The following is a 21,146-nucleotide window of genomic DNA, read 5'->3' as shown; positions in this document are numbered from 1 at the left end:
AAAATACTATATTTTGTTAACAGATATTTGCTACTGTTTGAATCTGTGGGGAATTCAAAGATTTATAGAAGGCCACCAGAAGGAGCTGAGGAGGAAATAGATCTAAAGGAAATAGAGGTGCTATGCTGTGAATATAGAATCAAGTTCTTTCTGGAGCCAGAAGTATATGCTTGCAACTATGTGACTCTACTACCATAGTCATTTCGGACTGGATGTCTACCCCTTCCCATTGGAAGAAATGTCCAATGTGTATAAGGAAACAGGACCTGAGAGTGTCTATTATCCTTTGTAGGACTGTATTTGTGGAAAAATATTGTGTAAATTTGGTTTTGTCATGGAATATCTTGTTTTCTCCATCTATGGTAATTGTGAGTATTTCTGGGTATAGTAACCTGGGCTGGCATTTGTGTTCTCTTAGGGTCTGTATGACATCTGCACAGGATCTTCTAGCTTTCATAGTCTCTGGTGAGAAGTCTGGTGTAATTCTGATAGGCCTGCCTTTATATGTTACTTGACCACTTTCATTTACTGCTTTTAAAATTCTTTCTTTGCTTACTGCATTTGATGTTTTGATTATTACATGATGGGAGGAATTTCTTTCATGGTCCAGTCTATTTGGAGTTCTATAGGCTTCTTGTATCTTCATCTCATTCTTTAGGTTAGTAAAGTTTTCTTCTATAATTTTGTTGAAGATATTTACTGACCCATTACCTTAGGAGTCTTCACTCTCTTCTATACCTATTATTCTTAGGTTTGGTCTTTTCATTGTGTCCTGGATTTCCTGGATGTTTTGGGTTAGGAGCTTTTTGCTTTTTGAATTTTCTTTGACTGTTGTTTCAATGTTTTCTATGGTGTCTTCTGCCCCTGAGATTCTCTCTTCCATTTCTTGTATTCTGTTGGTGATGTTTGCACCTATGACTCCTGATTTCTTTCCTGGGTTTTCTGTCTCCAGGGTTGTCTCTCTTTCTGATTTATTCATTGTTTATATTTCAATTTTTAGATTCTAGGTGGTTTTGTTCATTTCCTTAACCTGTTTGATTGTGTTTTCCTGTAGTTCTTTAAGGGATTTTTATGTTTCCTCTTGAAGGGCTTCTAGCTGTTTACCTGTGTTCTCCTGTATTTCTTTGAGGGTACTATTTATGTCTTTCTTAAAGTCCTGTATCATCATCATGAGAAGTGATTTTTAGATCTGAGTCTTGCTTTTCTGGTGTGATGGTGTGTCCAGGACTTGCTATGATAGGAGTATTGGTTTCTGATGATGCCAAGTAACCTTGGTTTGTGTTGCTTATTTTCTTATGCTTGCCTCCTGCCATCTGGTTATCTCTAGTGCTACCTGCCCTGACTAAATCTGACTGGAGTCTATCCTTCCTGTGATCCTGGTTGTATCAGAATGCCTCAGAGTCAAAGTGTCTCTGTGATCCTATGAATCTGTGATCCTGTTATCCTGGGCATGTTAGAGTGCCTGGGAGTGGATCTTCTTCTGGGTTTTGTGTGAGTAGCTGCTGAGTTTGAGCCCAAGGTCTGCTCAGGGAACCAGCCCAGATAGACTGGAAAGGACTAGAGGAGTTCCTGTGTGCCTGGGTTCTGCTGGTCCCAGTTACTCCTGGTGTTGGGACAGATGTGTCCTCCTCACCTCTGATCCTAGGCATGTAAGAGCACCTGAGAGTGGAGCTTCCTCTGGGTGTTGTGGGACTGGCTGTAGGGACTTTTTTTTCTTTTTTAAATCAAATTGAATTCAGGAGTTTAATTTCAACATGGGTCAAAGAAGCTACTCAGTAAAACTAGAAACAACATAAAAAATGGTGAAAGAGATTGAGATGTGACTTATTCAAGGGTCAACACAGTGATGGGAAAGCTATCATTGGTTGCCAGTGCTCTAAACTATGGTAGCAACTAAATCCAAGACAGAATTCCGAAGAGTGGGTATTACTGATTTTAGGAAGCATTGTGTATTATCCTGCCATTGTAGCTTGTCCTGACAAAGTAGTGGGTGAGTGTTTTAGGCTAATGAGAAAGAGTTTGGCTGAGTGGATACTAGTGTATGATTCCTTTCCTCATTTTCCCTTCCTCTTAGCTTTCCACACTTTGTTGTTATTATTGTTTCCACTTACTGCCCCATTTCATATCATTCTTTCAACCTCTCCTTTCACCTCTGGTTACTCCTTCCTTCCTTCCTTTTTTCCTTCTGTCCTCCTCTTCCAATCAATCTCCTTTCCTTTGTCTTCCTCTTCATCTTCTTTCTCCTTGTCCTCCTCCTCTCCTTTTACTCTCATTCTCCTCCTCCTCCTCCTCCTCCTCCTCCTCCTCCTCCTCCTCCTCCTCCTCCTCCTCCTCTTCTTCTTCTTCTTCTTCTTCTTCTTCTTCTTCTTCTTCTTCTTCTTCTTCTTCTTCTTCTTCTTCTTCTTCTTCTTCTTCTTTACATGTAATAATGATTTTAGCATTCTGTTTTCTTTCTTTATTTAATTTTTTTGTTAGATTTTTTATTTACATTTCAAATATTATTCCCTTACAGAAAAACATAGATTCACACATACAATTATTCAGTGACCATGATCTCAGGAATTTGAAAGACATGGTTGTGTTTAGGGCATTGATCTGAAGGTGAAATAAATTGTAATTCGTTTGTAATTTATTGTAATCACCAAGTATACTTTCCTAAGTTACATAAAGCTAGTCATTACCTGGTATGAAATAATTGAAAAATACACTGTGGTCTCTGTCCTTGGTTCCTAACCCAGAGTTTCTAAAACCATACAGGTTAGGGCCATAGTAGAATCTTATGTAATGATATTTTGTTTTTTTCCTTCCAATTTCCCACATTCCTTATACTTAAACATCATGATGATGATGGTGGTGATAGTGATAGTGATGATGATAAATTATTATTACTATTATAAATGTAAGGTTATATCAACACATTGAGGGAGGTATGCATATGCACAGGTGTGGAAATGGGAAGACAATTTTCTGGAGCTGGTTCTCTCCTTCTTCTGTGAGATCTAGGGATTGAATGTTGTTGTGCTTTTCCAGAAAGTTATGTATTCACTCACTAGGCCTTATCACTGGCTCTGAGTTCTATGATTTTCCAAATGATGTGATCTTCTGACATGGCTTTTATCTAAGTTGGAATTTCTTGGATGATAGAATCACCTCTTCTAGTATTACTGCTCCTCACAAGCTTCTGGAAAGTTTTAGGGCAGATATCATTGCCAGGGGAACCAAAAGTATGTTTAGGTTATTGGAACTTTAAAGTCCACTCCATGACTTTGAGTAAAGGAAACTTTGAAGGCAAAGTTGATGATCAATGGATAGCAATGCCAATCAAACATAATGGAAATTCCACAGACCTGGAGGGACTAGAGTTTGGAGAGCTTCGAGACTGCTGAACATGTAAGTAACAGAGTCTGCTGTAGTATGCCCCGCTGGAGAAAGCATGGGCACTCTGCACCTCTTCTTATATACCTTGCCATCTTCTGGTCCATCTTCACTGTGTACAATATCTTATATAACAAGTGGATACATTATAATACATGTCATATAAGATGCTTTAGTCAATTAGTCATGCCTAAGGAAGGGATCCTGGAAACCCCTAGTATATAGCTACATGTCATAAGGCTCTGGAGACCCTAGTGGCCCAAAGTTGTGACTGACATCTTAATTGTACCAATGTTGTGGGATCAAGACCTTGAGAAATGGCAAATTACTTTATTTCCAGGTAGTGTTGATCTCAAGTTATGTTATAAGACACTCATCTGCTGTCCAACTGGAGTGGTTTTTAATGTATAAAAAAAGCCCACACATAGTCTGGAGACCAGGGTAAAATATTCTAAATTGAGAACTATGTGTTATATTTATCTTGAGCATGTGAAAAAATTAGTAGTCACACTATTGATTAGTTTAAATTATGGTTTATTAAAGTATTTTGATTAAGACTGACAATATATTATACATAATGTTTTTTGTTTAGGACAAAGTTTGAAATCAAGTAGGAGAAGAAGAAAGGTTTGAAATTTGTACACCAACACAAGCATTAAGTACAATAGGGATAGAGGCTGAGAGAGATTGACCATAACTAAGGGAAAATATCACAGTAATGGTAGCATATTCATCAGCTTTCTACTGCTGTGAAAAAAATGCCTGCAAAAGACTACTTCAAGGAGGAAAGGCTTATTTTAGCTCACAATTTTAGAACATACTTGCTTAGCTCCATCTATTTAGGCAAGAGATGAAGTCAAAGACATGCCTCTTATGACCTACTTTCTCAAGTGAGATTCCATCTCTTAAAAGCCCAGTCAGCTATGAACTCATCAAAGCATCAGTCTTTTGACAAAGAAGGTTGATGACCTCATGATCTAATCACAATCTAGGGACATGGCCTGTACAGACAGTATTTGCTAAGTTCCCATCGTGTATCACACGGTCCTAAGCACTTTAAACACATTCTTTTCTTAACTTTTGCAACAATTGTATATGATTCAACTGCATTTATGTTTTACATTCCATTAGGGTAAATGAAACACTGAGTGATAACATGAGATTCTCATTACAAAAGGAAAGGAATATGCAAGGCAGAGCCCAAACCTTCATGTAAGTGATCCTAGCACTCGACTCTGGGCTGTTTCCTCAATAAGGCAGCTTCTAAGCTGTATGTCACAGAATGGGGCATGTCCAGAAATATTAGCTTCCGGACAGTGGGGAAAATAGGAATCAAATATCCTGGCAATGGGGCAGGCAGAGCTCGTTCTGTTACCATCCACTAGCAATGCTAATGATTCTAAAATTGCTGGAAATGGGCAGTCAGCTCTGGCCTAGAAATAGGAAGAAAAATCGATGAGATAGAGAGTCCAGGGACACCTAGATATATGAAATATTACTTTGGAAAGGTGAACATTTAAAAATCATTTGTTATATGATTGATTATTGTAAAATATGGACATTATAAAACTTTGGAAAGCCAAAACAAAGTTAGTTCTCAACCTCACAGATTATTTAATTATATATAATGAAAAAATGCTAAAGAAAATATATAAGGAATAATAAAAAGCTATTGAGATGTTTTAACAGTTTGATGACAGACAAAGTATTTTTAATCTAAATAGAAAACTTAAAAGTTATAAAGAAAACCACCTGCTACCTTGCAATATATAATTTGAACCACCTGAGGGGCCAAAGAATTAGATATATAGTTAAATGTTTTTAAAGAAAATGCACAAATATACAGTCATTTTCAATCTAAATACTAAGCATAGAATTAATATCCCAATATGTCCTATAGGTTCTTATAATTGCTCCAAACAGGACCTAAATAAGTATAAATGGTACACGATAGATATTCAAGTAAAAGAAATATAAGTGACTAATGTATATTTAGAGAAATATAAAGAAACTTTAGCATTGACAAGGAAAACTTGAGTTCATACAAGAGGATAAGATGGATTCCCTCTCACAAAGCCAAAGTTTACAAACAGAACCAGTGTAGTTTGGTTATACTGGTGAATGAGGGAGTGTGGTAAAAGTTACAAGAAGAAAGATGTATTTGATTTCTCAGCACCTTATCATGTTTGGTAAACTGCTTTTCAATCAAGCCCTAGGGATAAGAACATTTTCACATAGCCTCATCAACCATAGAAAGCAAGACATTCAAAGGGAGGACTACATTGTTTTAATTTTATTAAAAGCTTAAATTTGAGGAATGGTAACACTAAACCAACTCTATATCCTTCTCTACATTTCCTGCATTGGGACCATTTGGCAGCATTGTTCAATTCTAGATCCAGAACTTTCTTCAGCTATGGATGCCTCCTGCCTTGTGTACCTACCTAGCTCACTCTGACTTGTTCCTGTTCTGGCAGTCTGTACTTCATTTCTCCTAAGGGGTATTGGAGAAATGCCATACAGCAAATTACATACCCTTTGTTGTTGACTTTCTTGACTCAGGAACTTCTCTGTGCATCCATAAATTCTCTTCTGTATTTTGCCATAGCCTTCTATTTCAAAACCCAGTGAGCTTTGTCCTCAGACCATGCTTATTAATTTTCAAATAATTTTTTAAGTCTGCTATTTTTCTTTCTTCTTTTAGGGTGATGTAGACACACATATCTGTCATCTTTCATAGCACTATTGATTAAAATCAGGGCCTTGTGACAGATTCACATTCTGCCATTAAGCTTCCACATAAGCCTCACATCTGACAACTTCTGTCCTACAGTTGACTAATTATTTCATTTGTCTTTTCATCCTTCTAACTCCATTCATTCAGGCTTTTTAAAATTTAAGTTTAAAATTATGTATTACTATATTTATCATTCCTAACATTTCCATTTGATGCTTCTTTGTTTTTTCTTTCTTTATACAGTTTTTCCCCCACCCCAACTTCCTTTTACAAATGTGTAAACAGTCTCTTGCCAAAGCATTGTCATTGTGGATGTCTTATAGTTTGTGTCAAGTAATTCTAATATCTCCACCATCTTCATCCATTTACTGCCTTTCATATTTTATAAAAGTTTGCATCACACAGCTTTTGATATAACAGTTGTTTTTTTAATATTGAAAACTGGACATCTGGATCATTTTATGATTATGTATCTTGTTCCAACCAATTTTTAGTTAGCCCTTGTTGATCATGCTGTACCTGATAAGATGTTGCATACTGTAATTGACACTAGTTGAGATAAAAAGTACACATTCTCTACTCAGACTCAGTCTCTACTGAGATGTTCCATGCTCCTGCTACATGAGTCGAGGGGCTCTCACTGGGCCTTGGAACATACTATCCTGGCTGGAAGACAGAGAAATGCTTCTGTAGTGTTGTCTGCATGATGCCACACACTCCACAGTGAGTGGCCTCAACACCACTTAGGATGGTAAAGGTCTTGACCCTCCCCTGAACTGCCTATAGGAAGGAGGAAGGATGCTTCTCCACCATCATGTAAGAATAGGCGTCTGAGACTCCTCCAAGCTCACCACAGTATACTGAGAATATTGCCCAATATTTAGTCTCTTATGATAACAACCAGAAGTAGTGGGAAAGCTGGTCCATTAAGTCCAACAGTGTGAATGTCTTTGTGCTTCAATCTTTCTACAAGGGGTGTGGTAAAGATGCAGGTCTTTATATAATGTTTGGTTAGAGTAGAACAGTGATTTTTTTCTACCTTGTTAGTTTCCCTTTTCCTCATCCTTTTAATGAAAATTAGGATTTTTATTGGATGATTAAAATTATAAATATAAAAACCTATGTCTGGTAGATTGAATAAGAAATGTCCTCCAGATGTCTACATTCTTGAACTTGGTTGAACTGACCTCCCTGAGGATGTTATGGAATTCTTAGGCAGTAGACATCACTGCGAGTGGACATTTGGTATTCACAGCCTCATCCCACCTCCAGTTGGTACTCTCTGCTCCCTGCACACAGATGAAGATGTAATGTTACCTCAGACTTTCCTTCTTTGAAATAATAAGTTAGAATAAACATGTTCACCTAAGTAGGTGTTGATCATGGTGCTTTATCATCACAACAGAAAAGGAAGTAATACACCATGTTCCTGGATTTCATCCTTATCAGTACCAAGTGGAGGTAGGTAAACTGGAAAACCCAAAGAACTCATTACTCTGCTAGTATTCCGGTTCTCAGATCCCCAAACTTCCTCCCTTCTGCTTTTCAACTTTTGGAGTCTTCTCATGTCTTTTTAAAAAATAGATACTGTGCTTAACAGAGGGAATAGGGAAAGGTTGACCATACCTGATTTCTTCATAGTGACTTTAGAATGCATTTGAACTTCTGCTTGTCTGAGTCCTTCTCATTAGTCTTGTCTTTCTGGAATGCAACCAGATTGCTTTATATATTTGCTAAAGGACTATTTTATTATGCTTTATTTATATTATTTTTCAAAAGCAAAAGGAGAAAAACCCATTAAGTCAGACCTTTAATTGAAATTGAGTTAAATATATTAATGTATTATTCAATAGAAATTATGGAAAAATTATGGGTTTATGTTACCAAGTCATAGTCTAAAGTATGGGATGTTATGCTTATTCCTATTTATGTCTTTTAGCATTTAATAGTTTTCTAATGTTAAGGTGACTTTTTCTATTATTAAAATTATTTCTAAGAAATCTATTTCACTGACAATTTACTATGGACCAATTATAGTTATGTATCATTTAATGATGAGAATGAAAGGGTCACTAGATGATTTCAATTGTATAGACATCATGGATTACATTTACACAAACGTGAAGAGTGAGAAGCTACTGGTAGAGTGACTCCAAACATTGTTTGTAAGAGGAAAGAATGTACTACAAAATAATGACAGAAACTATAGCACAGTGAATACATAAACTGGTAACGTAGTTGTTTATTATCATTACAAGTACCATATACTTTACATAATTATATGTGCTGTACTGTTATAAAAATAAAACCTTCAGTGAAGTAGGTATGCTTATGCCAGCATTATAATAAACACATGAATATGCTTCTCTGTTCCATCATGATAGCAACAATTTCTCTGGCTGATAGGAATTTTCAGCCTCACAATAATTTTATAGGACCATCATCACATATGGACCAAACCTTAATTTGTATTTTCTTCATGTATGTCCATAATAGATGATATTGATTTTATATGCCTACATTTCATATATCTATTTGGTAAGATAAAAGTTACCTTATCAATACACTTATTTGTTTACTATGCTACTTGCTCCTAATATTCATTCCATCGTTAATTTAATGATCAAATAATAACAATTAAAAAAAACCCTATCAATGCGGAAATGGTTAAATAAAGGTCAACTTGTCCACAAAATTTATTGCTAACTGCCTGTGTAATTAAGTTAATTTGGACAGATAGCCACTATGAAGCAGAAACAAGAACTAGTAAATGCAGCTATATTTCCTTGTTTTCCTATAGCAACAGAATTCATCTATAGCAGCTCTGTATATTTATGTGTGGAGAATGCAAATATACTGGATGGTTTGTGAGTTGTAGATGAGAAGAAAATGCAAGTGACAAAACAAGGCTAGAAGTCTGGAAGAGGGTAATACAGTAAGATGCTCTTCACCATAGAAACAGCACACATGCCTCAGTTCCTCTCCCACTGAAGTATGCAGAGCCATATAGAGACACAGGAAGTGAGAACGAAAGCAACATTATAGTGCTGGTGATTTCAGATTTCATTTTTATCTTTTCTTTTATGAATCACTCAAAATGTTTACTGTAAAAATATAGGATCATAATACTGGGTAAAGTTTTATAATAGAAAGCTTAAAAATAAAAACAAAATGCTATAAGAACAAGCCCAGCTTAAGAATGAATCTAGCCCTTTGCAACCCTTCCTTTATTTGAAGGGTTTTAAATAAAAAAAAATTAGTAAATTAAATAAATTACAGAAACTTAATTGAATATTCAAAATTAAAGACAAAATTTCCCAGAGGTTTAGGAAATGAAGATAATATTAGTGCTTCTCAATGAATCTTAGATGGTCCTGGGAAAATCAATCACCATGAGCAAGGATGATATATTGTTAATTGTAAAAAGCAGAATGTAAGACTTACTTGTTGTGGTCATATTGGTAAAAGGTACAAATACAAGACAAGGAGTGACCCTCTATTCTCTGCCTGAGTTCATCTTCAGGGTTCTAGCATGAGGCTAAGATTTAAATAAAAGGGAAAGAAACTGGAACAGACAGCAATTTGCAAAACTAAACATTCCAACTCAAGTGGGATCAGCACCTAACATTCTCAGCTCCAGTCTTCTCTGCAGGTTTCTCCTCTGCCTGCTCCCATAGTTTTAATCTTTTCTTAACACCCTCCCACAGTGAGATCTCCTTGGAATTTTTTTCAAGGAAACCAAGGTCTCCCAGAATGTATTAATTACTACAGGGCTTGATAGTTGGGTACTTACACCCTCCTCCACTGTTTGGATTATCATCCCAAATTTTTTTTGTTTGTTTTCTTTTATTTTCCATTTATTGAAAAGAGATTTTTTTTTTCTGGTTACAGTTTCTCTCGCTTGGCTTTTCCTAGTTACTCCCCACTTTCCTTCCCACACAGATCCATCACCTTTCTTTCTCTCATTAGAAAACAGGTTTTTAAGACTTAACAATTAAATAATAAAATAAAACAAAACCTAACACACTGGAATAGGGCAAAACAAACAGAAAGAAAAAAGCCCAAGAAGAGGAACAAAGAACTGAGACAGACACAGAGACTCAACTTGTTTATACACTCAGGAACCCCATAAAACACTGAAATTGAAGCCATAATACACTGTCAAAGGAAACACAAAATAAAAAGAAAGAGGAAAAAATATAAATAAAGTAAAGGAAAATAAAAATAAAATAAGATAAAATTTGAACAACACAAAAGAAAAAGCTCTGACAAGACAAGGAACCCCCAAAGACGCCATTGAGTTCACGTTCTGTTGGCCATCTACCACTCCAACCTACCCTTAAGAGAACTTCATTTCCGCAATGATACTCCCTTGGAGAAAACTAAATTTTCATTGGTAAATAATTGCTTCTGGGTTAAGGAAGGGGGCAATTTGTCAACTACCCCTTTCAGCAAATGGTGAAGACTGATGCAGGCCATTGCAATTTTTTAAAAATAATAATAATGATGATGATGATGATGATGATGATGATAATGATGATGATGATGATGATGATAATAATAATAATAATAATAATAATAATAATAATAATAATAATAATAATAATATCTTGCAGACAGGGCACCTGTTGAGGAATTTTAATTCAGCAACATGGCTGTGCTGGCAAGGGACCACATACCTTTAATCCATGGCTGGAATACAGAAAGCCCTTAGTATAAACTTTTAAGTTGTGTTTAGTTTGTAGAAGAACGTAGCTGTGTTGGAAAGTGATGTCTAATTGGGATGCAGATCAAGTGACAAATCAGAGAAAGATTTGATAGACTGAGTCAGAGATGGAATATGCCCAGCTCTCATGAGAACAGCACAGGAAAGAAAAGCTATTTAAGAACAGTGAATGTAGAGTGTCAGCCAGTTGTGTTCAGTTCATCAGCACAGGAGGCACTGCGGTGAAGTTGAGTTCAGTTTTGTTCAGTACATGCAGTAGAGGCAGGTGAAGTCAGAGAATAAGAAGGAGCCAGAAAACTAGAACATATTGACAGAGTTAGTTTGAGGCCAAGCAGAGCAATTCAGTGAGAGGATAAGAGAATCCAGATTGAGTCAGTCAGCTTGGAAGGGGTGTTTGAAGCAGAACCGCTGAGTTGAAACAGCCAGCCAGAGCTCAGAAAGAACTAGAAAGGGTGAGTTTCTTCAGCAGTAAGCCTCCAAGATGACAATTTTATCAGGTGAATAAAAATTGCTTTTATAGACACCCTTGAAGAGAAAAGTATTTGTGTCTGAACTGGTGATTATATTTCTCCCTTGGCAGCAGCGTACCTTCCTGTACCAAAGACACTAGCATCTAGAGGTAGAGTCTCTATGTAGGCTCCAGTTCAACTTCTCCATGTTCAATGAGTTGGGTAAGTACAGTCTTAGCAACACACTGTGTTGTTTGGGGGTTCTTGTGTGACCCTTTTACACAATCAGATATAATCCAATCCTAGTACTGGAAGCACCATTTGGTAACAAGAGATGACCAGTTGGGGCCCTATCTCCCCCATTATTTGGTGATTTCACTATATGTTAGGAATCTTCTAATTAGGTTTACATACTACCTATAAGAGGTATTTAATTTTAACTGTCTCTCCATATTCCTCCATTGTTCTCTTATCTCCCTTCTTCACTTGATCCTCCCATTCCAGTCTCATCCTTGCCACCTGAATCCATCCATATTTCCTGTTCCTAGGGAGAGCTGTCTGCCTCTGGATATACACTTACTTTATACTTAACCTGCGTGGTTCTGTGGGTTATAGCTTGGTTATCATTTGCTTAACAGCTAATATACATATATAAGCAAAAACATGCCATGTTGACTTTACAGGTCTGGGTCACCTCACCCAGGATGAATTTTTCTAATTCCATTAATTTATTAATGAATTTTATGCCTTTTTAATGGCAGGGTAATATTCCACTGTGTAAATATACAACATTTTCTTTATTCATTTATTTGTCAAAGGGCATCTAGGTTACTTTTATTTTCAGGCTACTATGAATAAAGTAGCAGTAACATGCTTGAACAACTATCTTGGTGCTATAATGAAGTGTAGCTTGGTATAAGCAGAAGAGTGGTGTAGCTGGAGCTTAAGGTAGGTCAATTTCCATATTCCTAAGGAACTGCCGCACTGGTTTTCTTAGTAGTTGTACAAGTTTGCACTCTCCCCAGAAGTGGAGGAGTGTTCCTCTTGCTCCATATCTTCACCATCATGAGCTGTTACTTGTATTGATCTCAGCCATTCCAAAGGGTGCAAGATGGAATCTCAATGTAGTTTTGATTTTCATTTCCCTGATGGCTAAAGGCATTGCACATTTCTTTAAATGTTTCTCAGCCATTTTGTTTCCTCTTTTGATAATTCTATGTTTAAATATGTACCCTAGTTTTAAATTGGGTTATTTGTTTTCTAGATATCTAGGGTTGTTTTAAGTTCTTTATGTAGTTGTGCATATTATCCCTCTATCAGATGTGTAGTTGGTAAAAATAATTTTCTCATTCTAGAGGTTGTTGCTTTATCTCAAAGATGGTGTCCTTTGTTTTACAGAAACTTTTTAGCCTCATGAGATTCTATTTATTAATTGTTGATCTTAATGTCTGCACTATCAATGTTTTGTTAAGAAAGCTACCTTCTGTGTTCAAGAATATTTCCTCTCTTTCCATTCTATCAAATGCAGTGTATCTGGTTGTATTTTGAGGTCTCTGGACTCTTGGACTTGAATTTTGTACAGGCGATAAGTATGGATCCATTTGGATTCTTTAGCCACCCCATCTGACCAGCATCATTTGTGGAAAATTCTGTCTTTTTTTTCTATTCTGTATATCTGGATTCTCTATATAAAAAAAATCAAGTATTGATATGTATGTGGATTTATAACTATGTCTTCAATTCAATTCCACTGATAAACATGGCCGTTTTTATGACATGACCATGTTTTTATCATTATAGCTCTGTAGTACAATTTGTGGTCAGGGAGGGTGATACCTCTAGCAAATTCTTTTATTATTTAGGATTATTTTAGCCATCCTGAATTTTGATATTTCTATATGAATCTGGAAATAGTCCTTCAAGATTAGTGCAGAATCATATTGGAATTTGAATTAAGATTGCATTGATTTTGTAGATTGCTTTTGGTAGAATGGCTATTTTTTACAATAGTCATTAGTAAAATTAATCCTACCAATCAATGAGCATGGATATTTTTCTCTTTTCTAATATCTTCAATTTTTTTCTTCAAAAAATTGGGATTTTTGTGAGTTAATTTATTCAGCTACTTTACTGAAATTATTTATAAATTCCCAGTATAATATTTAGGGTTACTTATGTAAAGTATCATGTCATCTGCAAATACTAATACTTCTACTTCTTCTTTTCCAATTTGTATCCCCTTGATTCCTTCTGTTGTCTTATTTTCTTATTTCTCTAGCTAAGAGTTTGAGAACTTTACTGAATAGATAGGGAGAGAGTGGGCAACCTTTTTCCCTATTTTAGTGGGATTGCTTTTAGTTCTTTCTGTTTAAACCAATATTCCCTAGCAAGACTGATCTTGAGTAGTAGTGTCTCCCTGTTCAAGTTTGATTCAAATGCTAAATAGTTGTCCAGAGAAAGATTTACTGTGTTAGTCTTGCTATAGTTACATGCAACAAGGAGGAGCGAGACTCTTCTGAATAGGAGTCACGGCGTGCTAACCAAACAAAGAGAAAACTAGTATGTTAACGTTAATGATATTCATGCAGGGGTTAAAGAAGGTGGTGTTTTAAGGCCTGGAGCCTCTGACATGAGTTGTGGTAAGCAGAGGAAGTCTGCACTGTCTGTGTATTATTGATATGAGCTCAGACATGTCAGGAACTTTAATGTCTCAGACCCATAGGAATGCCAAAGGCTTCCCAGGATCAGGCCAGTGAAGTGACAAAGCCTTCTCTTACTCATATATGAGTGTTTATGAGCAATTGACCCTTGTGTACTGAAACTATCAATCACAGCATCCTTTGGGATGGCAGCGGCTTCATCAGACTGTGACCTACAGAAATCCCCCTCAAAGATTAACTAACCCCACCTCCTTATTTGTTTGTGTTCAATAAACCTACCTCTTTAATTCAGAAGCACAAAATAAACATGATGAGCTTCCAAGTTGCTGCCTCCAGGTTCAAATGGGCAGATTCCAGGTCATATGTGCTATATTTTGAGTTCAGGCAGAATAAGCAGCAAATGTTGGCCACAACCTTTTTCACACTGACATGATGCAGGTCAGAGCAACCCAACTAACCACGTTTGCACCTTTCAGCCTCCACTCCTTTCACATTGTCTAACATATCCTTGCCCAAAGGAAATGTTCCTATACTGAACAAACTACAGATTACCATACATACATAGGTCACAGTTGGGACTGGCAGTAAATGCTCCTGACTAATAATCAAAACATTTTCTGTCTTAATAAGATTTTTGTTTGGGAGTTGAGTGAGATAATCAGAGTTATAAGAGCTGTCTACTTATATTTTAGAATGACTTTGTTTTTATTGGAATCACAAAAAGTGTTGAAAAGCAGAAAAGGAAAAAGGGGGCTGAAGGAGTCTGAAGGTACTACTAGCTTAATGCTAATTGCCATCATCTTGAAGTGACAGAATTAGTATATGGTCTTCACTCTCATTTCAGGTTTCCCAAATTTTACATGATCGGCACACAAGGTTTTTATAAATAAAAATAACACATGTGTGAAGGAATAAATTAATGAAATAAAGAGAGATGAAAAGGAGAAAGGAGAAAAGGAGAACAAGTGGAATCTTTTGTTCTAGGTTGAAGGAAACACTAACAGAATTGATGGAGTAGCTGAGAGCATCATTTTAAATTTATGTAGCTTATAAAGGGAAAGTTAATGTTTCAAAAATGTTCAGATTTTTTTTCCATGCTAGTTAAATTTTGCAGTCATGGCAGAGGCTAAAGATCACATTTTTATAAGACTTTGATTTTTTTTTTTTGAGAGCAAGGGATAGAAAATCAAGGAATTAATATCCATTCTCCATTCCTTTAAGAGTCTGATGACCTATTGGCTTAAGGAGGGTGACTTCCTTCCCCTATTCCTCGTCTGCTTCCTCCACGATATCTGAGGCTTCTTGAAGATCTGCCTGTCAGTAATTCAAATACTCTAATATTCCTCCCAAGGGTCACCCATCTCCAGGTCTTCCATTGGAGACTAGCTCCCACATTCTTCCTGTTTACTTGTTTGAGACTGATGTTTCTGTGCTAGCTAGCATAGAACCACTTGCTTACAGGTAGGTCTTTTATTATTGCCTTCCAGTTTTATAGATAAGAATTGGATTATATAACTTTAAAACTTCAATTAATAACAATTAAAAAGTCTACAGGTTCTCCATTAGTATCCATTCAAGGAGTTTCTCAGTATATTTTCAGTGTCTATGTCTCATAATTTGCCTTGGGTAATCACTGATCTCACTTTACACAATGTTAATTTTCTATGAGCAATTTAATTATCTTTTAAACAATTATCATTGGTGGTCAAATGGGATTTAGTATTTAAGTCTTTTAATGAATTATATTATGATGACAATGATGATAATTAATACTATTGTAATATGGTATTGGTATTGACCTCAAAGCTTCCTGTATGCTAGGCAAACATTCAATCATTAAGCTGTATTTCAAGTACTTTATAAAGGCTTTGACCCTAGTGATCTTTCAGATTGTGTAAGGGTTAAATTTAGGGTTTCGCTTACAGACCATGTTACTCTGGATAAGCTTTGTTGTCCTAGGATATAAATATAAATATAATATAATATCTATAAAAGTTAATTGGTTTATATATATTATCTATATAAATACTCTAGTTTTATCCTGAATATCCCCCATAAAGCCCTTCAGTTAAGCCTTGCTTCTGGATTTGTGTTACTGAGAGGTGATAAAACATTTAAGATGGAAGGCCTTCATGTTCTCAGTATGACATGAAGTATGGTCTTGAACGAGATTTGTTAGAGTGATGGAAACCTGCCCAACACAATAAGAGTTCTTAGGAAGAGTGAATAACTAGCTATGCAACATGATCATATTTCAAGTCATACATCATATACTTCCTCTCTAGCTTGCCTTCTGTCTTTTCTTGGCTATCATTCCATAGTTGCACCTGCTGTTTCTGAGTGATTGACATCTAACTCTCTGAAGCCAGAATGATATGGCTACAAATGCTTGACAGTTAAATATTCCTTTCCCTAACTGAATAAAGTCTGTGCATATACCATTATAAAGTAATTGTTCCCTTGTCTTAATTGAGGAAAATATAACATGAGTTGATACAGAAAAGCAAAATAAAAGCATCTTTAAGCCTCCATCCATTCCAGTACCTGAAGCTTTTGGAAGGCTCATTGGGAAACCATGTACCCTTTGCATTTGTGCACCAGGAAGATGGACAGTAGATGAGGTATTTCAGTGTACCCACAGGGCATGCTTCAAGTAGATGCCCTATGCCTAAAGGACTCAGAACTTACCTACACAGTAGGAAAAAGCTAGTAGACAGTTAGGAATACATGAATCTCCTATGCCATGGTCCATTAGGGGTGGGTGATGTCATAATGGATAGTTTCTCCAAGCTAAAGGAAATAGAAATCAAAGAGTGAGCCCAGCTCTCTACAAGCCATACCCACTCTGACTACGTACAATAGATACCCAACACAATCTTTCAAAGCCTATGATAGTTTTGGACTATTTTCAGTAGTACAGAGGGTTTACTTAATAAACAACAAACATGCTGGTAGCTGCTATTTAGTTACCCAGTAAATTTATTATTAGATTGGCAAATAAAATTTGTAAATATTTGAGGTTTTACTGCATGGTGTTATGACATATGGATACACTATGGAATGACTAAATTGTGCTTGCAAATATGTCTCTTACCTCACATGTCATTCTGTTGTGGTGAGATCTCTTACTACACCATTTACCCTTTTAACAATTTCCATGTCTCTTATTATTTCCTTGTGAAAATTGTTTTACACATGTAATTTTCCTCTTCAGTATGAGCATTTTAGTGCTTTTTAATAATAAATACCATCCAGCTCTCAGGATAATTTAATAACTTTATACTCTAATGGGAAGATTTGCTTTCCCCCAAATTACTTATTATAAAATACACAGCAAAATGCCAATATTATGGTTCTAAAAGTATCACATATATATGCTTATTGAAAAAGCATCTAATTTTAAAGTAAAATATTACATGTATTTCTTGACAAAATAAACTCTGTGTCATAATACTTTTTAATGTAAACTAGTATCTTTACATAGCACAGCACTTATGTACTCAGACCTTTATTAATAGGCATTTTACAGTTAGGTAATTTTGTTATTTGCTAAATTTTACAATGTGATAAGAGTATATATTTTGTCAATTTGTTCAATTATGCCACTAATACAAACTTAGAAGTGACTTCTGAGTTGAAGATATGCATCATTATACTTATATTTTCAGTTTTTAAATAAAAATATAATTAATTGTTTTGGTAATTCTACACATATACACAACATATTCAATTCCCACTCTCCCACTTAATTCTGCCTGGATCTACCACTCATTCATAATTGTTAAAACAGTTATGCTGGAACTGTAGAGAAGGCTCAGAATTTCTGAACAACGGCTGCTCCTCCAGAGGACTAGCATTCTATTCTCCATACTACATGGAAACTTACATCTTCCTGTAGCTGCAGTTGCAGGGCATCTGATACTAACTTCTCCCGTCATTAGTAGTAGGAATTCATGAGGTATAGAGACATTCACAAACACATATATACACATACGCACACACACAGACCCATATATGTATGCAATTTATAAGTTACACTACTTGCACTGTTAATATCAATTTTGAGCATTTGGGTTTTTTTACATGTAAAAAAATTAATTTAACAAATTATTTGAGAATTCCATACATGAGTTCTGTATTCACATCATTTCAACCCCTCCAATATGTTCTCCAATCACCAATATCAAATTCATTAATTTGATTATTTACTTATTCTTTAATTGACAAAATTAACTTGGTATCATAATTTTTAATATAAACTAGTATTATTTACCCTGGCCTTTGTTAATAATTATTCTTTAATTTTTACCTTCTTTAATTATTCTTTTTTAATTGTGCATATACACACATACACACACCACCACCACCACCACCACCATCACCACCACCACCACCATCCCCACTGCCACCACCAACACGGCCAGAATTCAATAGATTTTATAGACTGAGCCCCTATAATGTTGTTCATATATATGTGTGTTTAAGGCTGATTGCTTGGGACTGGATAACTAAGGAAGGGGCTCATTCCTGAAGAAACAGATTCCCCCTCTCTCCCTCTCTATAGCCAAGGATTACCTTTAACACTTGATGTGGGGGTAGGGTCTTATGAAATTCTCTCCATGCATGTTGTCATGTAAACTGATGCTGTTATTATAAAGGTCTTGTTCAGGCAACCATGCTGTTGAAATTTTCTTGGGTACATTTTCCCTACCTTGTCTTCAAGTGGTTCTTTTCCAGTAGGTATTCTGGTCCTTTGGCTCTTAAAATCTTTCTCCTACTGGAGCTGGGCTTATCTTGTGGGACCAGTCATTGTCATGGTTCATAGACTTTAGGCAGGGTAAAATTTAACTGCTTTTCTGCCTTAGCTGCTTGCATCTTCAGATGCTGTGGGAGCTAGGTCTCTGGTAAGATTCTTTCCAGATCAGTTCCAACTCAAATTGCACTGCAGATTTTGTTTATTTATACTGAGACAAGTTTTTACTCTGTAGCCCAGAGTGGCCTTAAACTCATGGTGATCCTCTTGTCTCAGCTTCTCAAGAGCTGGGATCTCATATGTGAAGTGCTTGCCTGGCTGTTAGCTGCCTTTCTGGAATCAAACTTAGGATGATATTATTCTTAGGGTATAAACATGTTTTTCTACTGTAGATTTACATTTTATTTCCTTTACTTATAGCTTCAATCCCCTTGGAAATATTCAGCTATAAGATCAGAACTTAATTTGATTATATCCAAATTCAACCTCTTTCTCCAGCACCCTTTGTTACTTTATGCATTTAAAGTTGATTTTTATCATAATCCATCTTATATTTTGTTTCAGAAATCCCAAATCTGTTTCATTGTTCCATTTTTAGTGTGTAGAGTTAAACCATTCATTTCTTGATGTTCATAAAATATGTGAGCCTTCATTATTCTATACAAATATTTCTTCTCTGTTTTCTCACAAGTAAATATAATATATGTGCAGATAAATCTTGACAAGTTAAAACATATTTTATTTTAATTTTAGTTAAAAAATATGCTAAATTTATGGATTAAGTTAGGAGATAACCACATCTATTCAATAGTTTGTTTTTCTGTCCAGAAGTATGCTTTATCAAAATTATATTTTAACCAGTAAAGTGTTATAGTTTTTAATACTGTTTTATTTTTATACTACAAATAAGCTAGAGCATAGGTCTTGACACATGTCAGTTACATCAGTTACAAAGTACATAAGAACCAATTCAAAGTGCCCAGCGCTGTCCTTATTCGATGTGTCTCTTTCTTTCTTTTTTTTTACTTTAAGAGTCATATGATAGTACTTTCATGTTGTTTTTATTATCTTTTTATTTTCTTTGTTTGCTGTTAGTGTTTTTCCTATTAATTAATTTGTTTGTTAATTTTACATTCCGATTACTGCCCCCACTCATGGTCCCCTGCCACAGTCCTTCCCCCATCCCCTCCTATGAGAGGGTAGAGCCTCCCAATCCTTTTTCCAACCACTGGGTATCTCCCTACCCTGGCACATCAAGTCTCTACAGTGCTATCTCACTGAGGCCAGACAAGCCAGTCCAGTTAGGGGAATGGAATCCACAGACAGGCATCAATTTTAGAGACCCTACTCTAGTTGTTAGGGGACCCACATAAAGACTGACATGCACATCTGCTACATATGTGCAGAGGTGGGGCTCTTTGATTAGTGGTTCAGTCTCTGAAAGCCCCCAAGTATCCAGGTTAGACGATTCTCTTGGTCTTCCTATATATTTCCTATCCCCCATGGGGCCCTCATTTCCTGCCCCAATTCTTTCATAAGATTCTTGAAGCTCCATCTCATGTTTAACTGTGAGGGTCTCTGCATCTGTTTCTGTCAGCTGCTGGTTGGAACCTCTCAAAGAATAATTATGCTAGGCTCTTGTCTGCAAGCATAACAGTATCAGAGATAGTGTCAGAGATTGTTGCTTGTCCATGGGATAGGTTTCAAGTTGGGCCAGTAATTGGTTGGACATTTCCTCAGCCTCTGCTCCATCTTTGATCCTGTATTTCTTATAGACAGGACAAATTTTGGGTCAAAATTTTTGTGGGTGGGTTGATGTCCTTATTCCTCCACTGGTAGTCCTGACTGGCTACAGGAGGTAGCCAACTTTAGATTCCCGATCCCCACTTCTAGGAGTCTAAGTAGCTCTCCTTTATACAAATGATAAACAGGCTAAAAATAAGTCAGGGAAACAACACTCTTCAAAATAGCCACAAATAATATAAAATATTTTCATGTAACTAACTAGTCAAGTGAGACTTGTACGATAAGAACTTAAAGACTCTAAAGAAGGAAATATATCAGAAGATATCAGAAGACAGAAAGATTTTTCATGCTTATGTACTGGTAGGATTAACATAGAAAAATGGCCATCTTACCAAAAGGAAACGACAGATACAATTTCCATCAAAATTCTAACACAATTCTTTACAGACCTTGAAAGAACAATTCTCAATTTCATATGGAAAAACAAATGAACAAAAAACCCAGGATACCTAACATAATCCTGTATGACAAAATAACTTCTAGACATGTCACCTATCATAATTTCAAGATGTACTACAGAGCAATAGTAATAAAAACTGCATGGTATTGCTATAGAACCAGACATGTTGCTCAATGTAGGGAGCTGCTTGGATACAATCGTCAGCTGCGGCCGCTTAGACGATTGTATCCAAGATGGCGG

The 21,146-nt window shown here is 36.0% G+C and overlaps 1 long non-coding RNA gene across 1 annotated transcript in view; it reads right to left on the bottom strand.

The window, feature by feature from the left end:
* LOC116085038 overlaps positions 1–21,146 on the bottom strand; it is a 48,037-nt gene that overhangs the window by 15,673 nt on the left and 11,218 nt on the right. Inside the window, exons 2-3 of the long non-coding RNA XR_004116377.1 lie at positions 16,636–16,737; positions 7,739–7,813 (exon numbers count right to left, since the gene is read on the bottom strand). This is a non-coding gene — a long non-coding RNA (uncharacterized LOC116085038). The remainder of the gene's footprint in view (positions 1–7,738; positions 7,814–16,635; positions 16,738–21,146) is intronic.

Source organism: Mastomys coucha, unplaced genomic scaffold, assembly GCF_008632895.1.
Source record: "Mastomys coucha isolate ucsf_1 unplaced genomic scaffold, UCSF_Mcou_1 pScaffold9, whole genome shotgun sequence".
NCBI lineage: Eukaryota > Metazoa > Chordata > Mammalia > Rodentia > Muridae > Mastomys > Mastomys coucha.
Note: the sequence above shows the minus strand (reverse complement) of the source record. Positions and strands in the feature narration are given on the sequence as shown.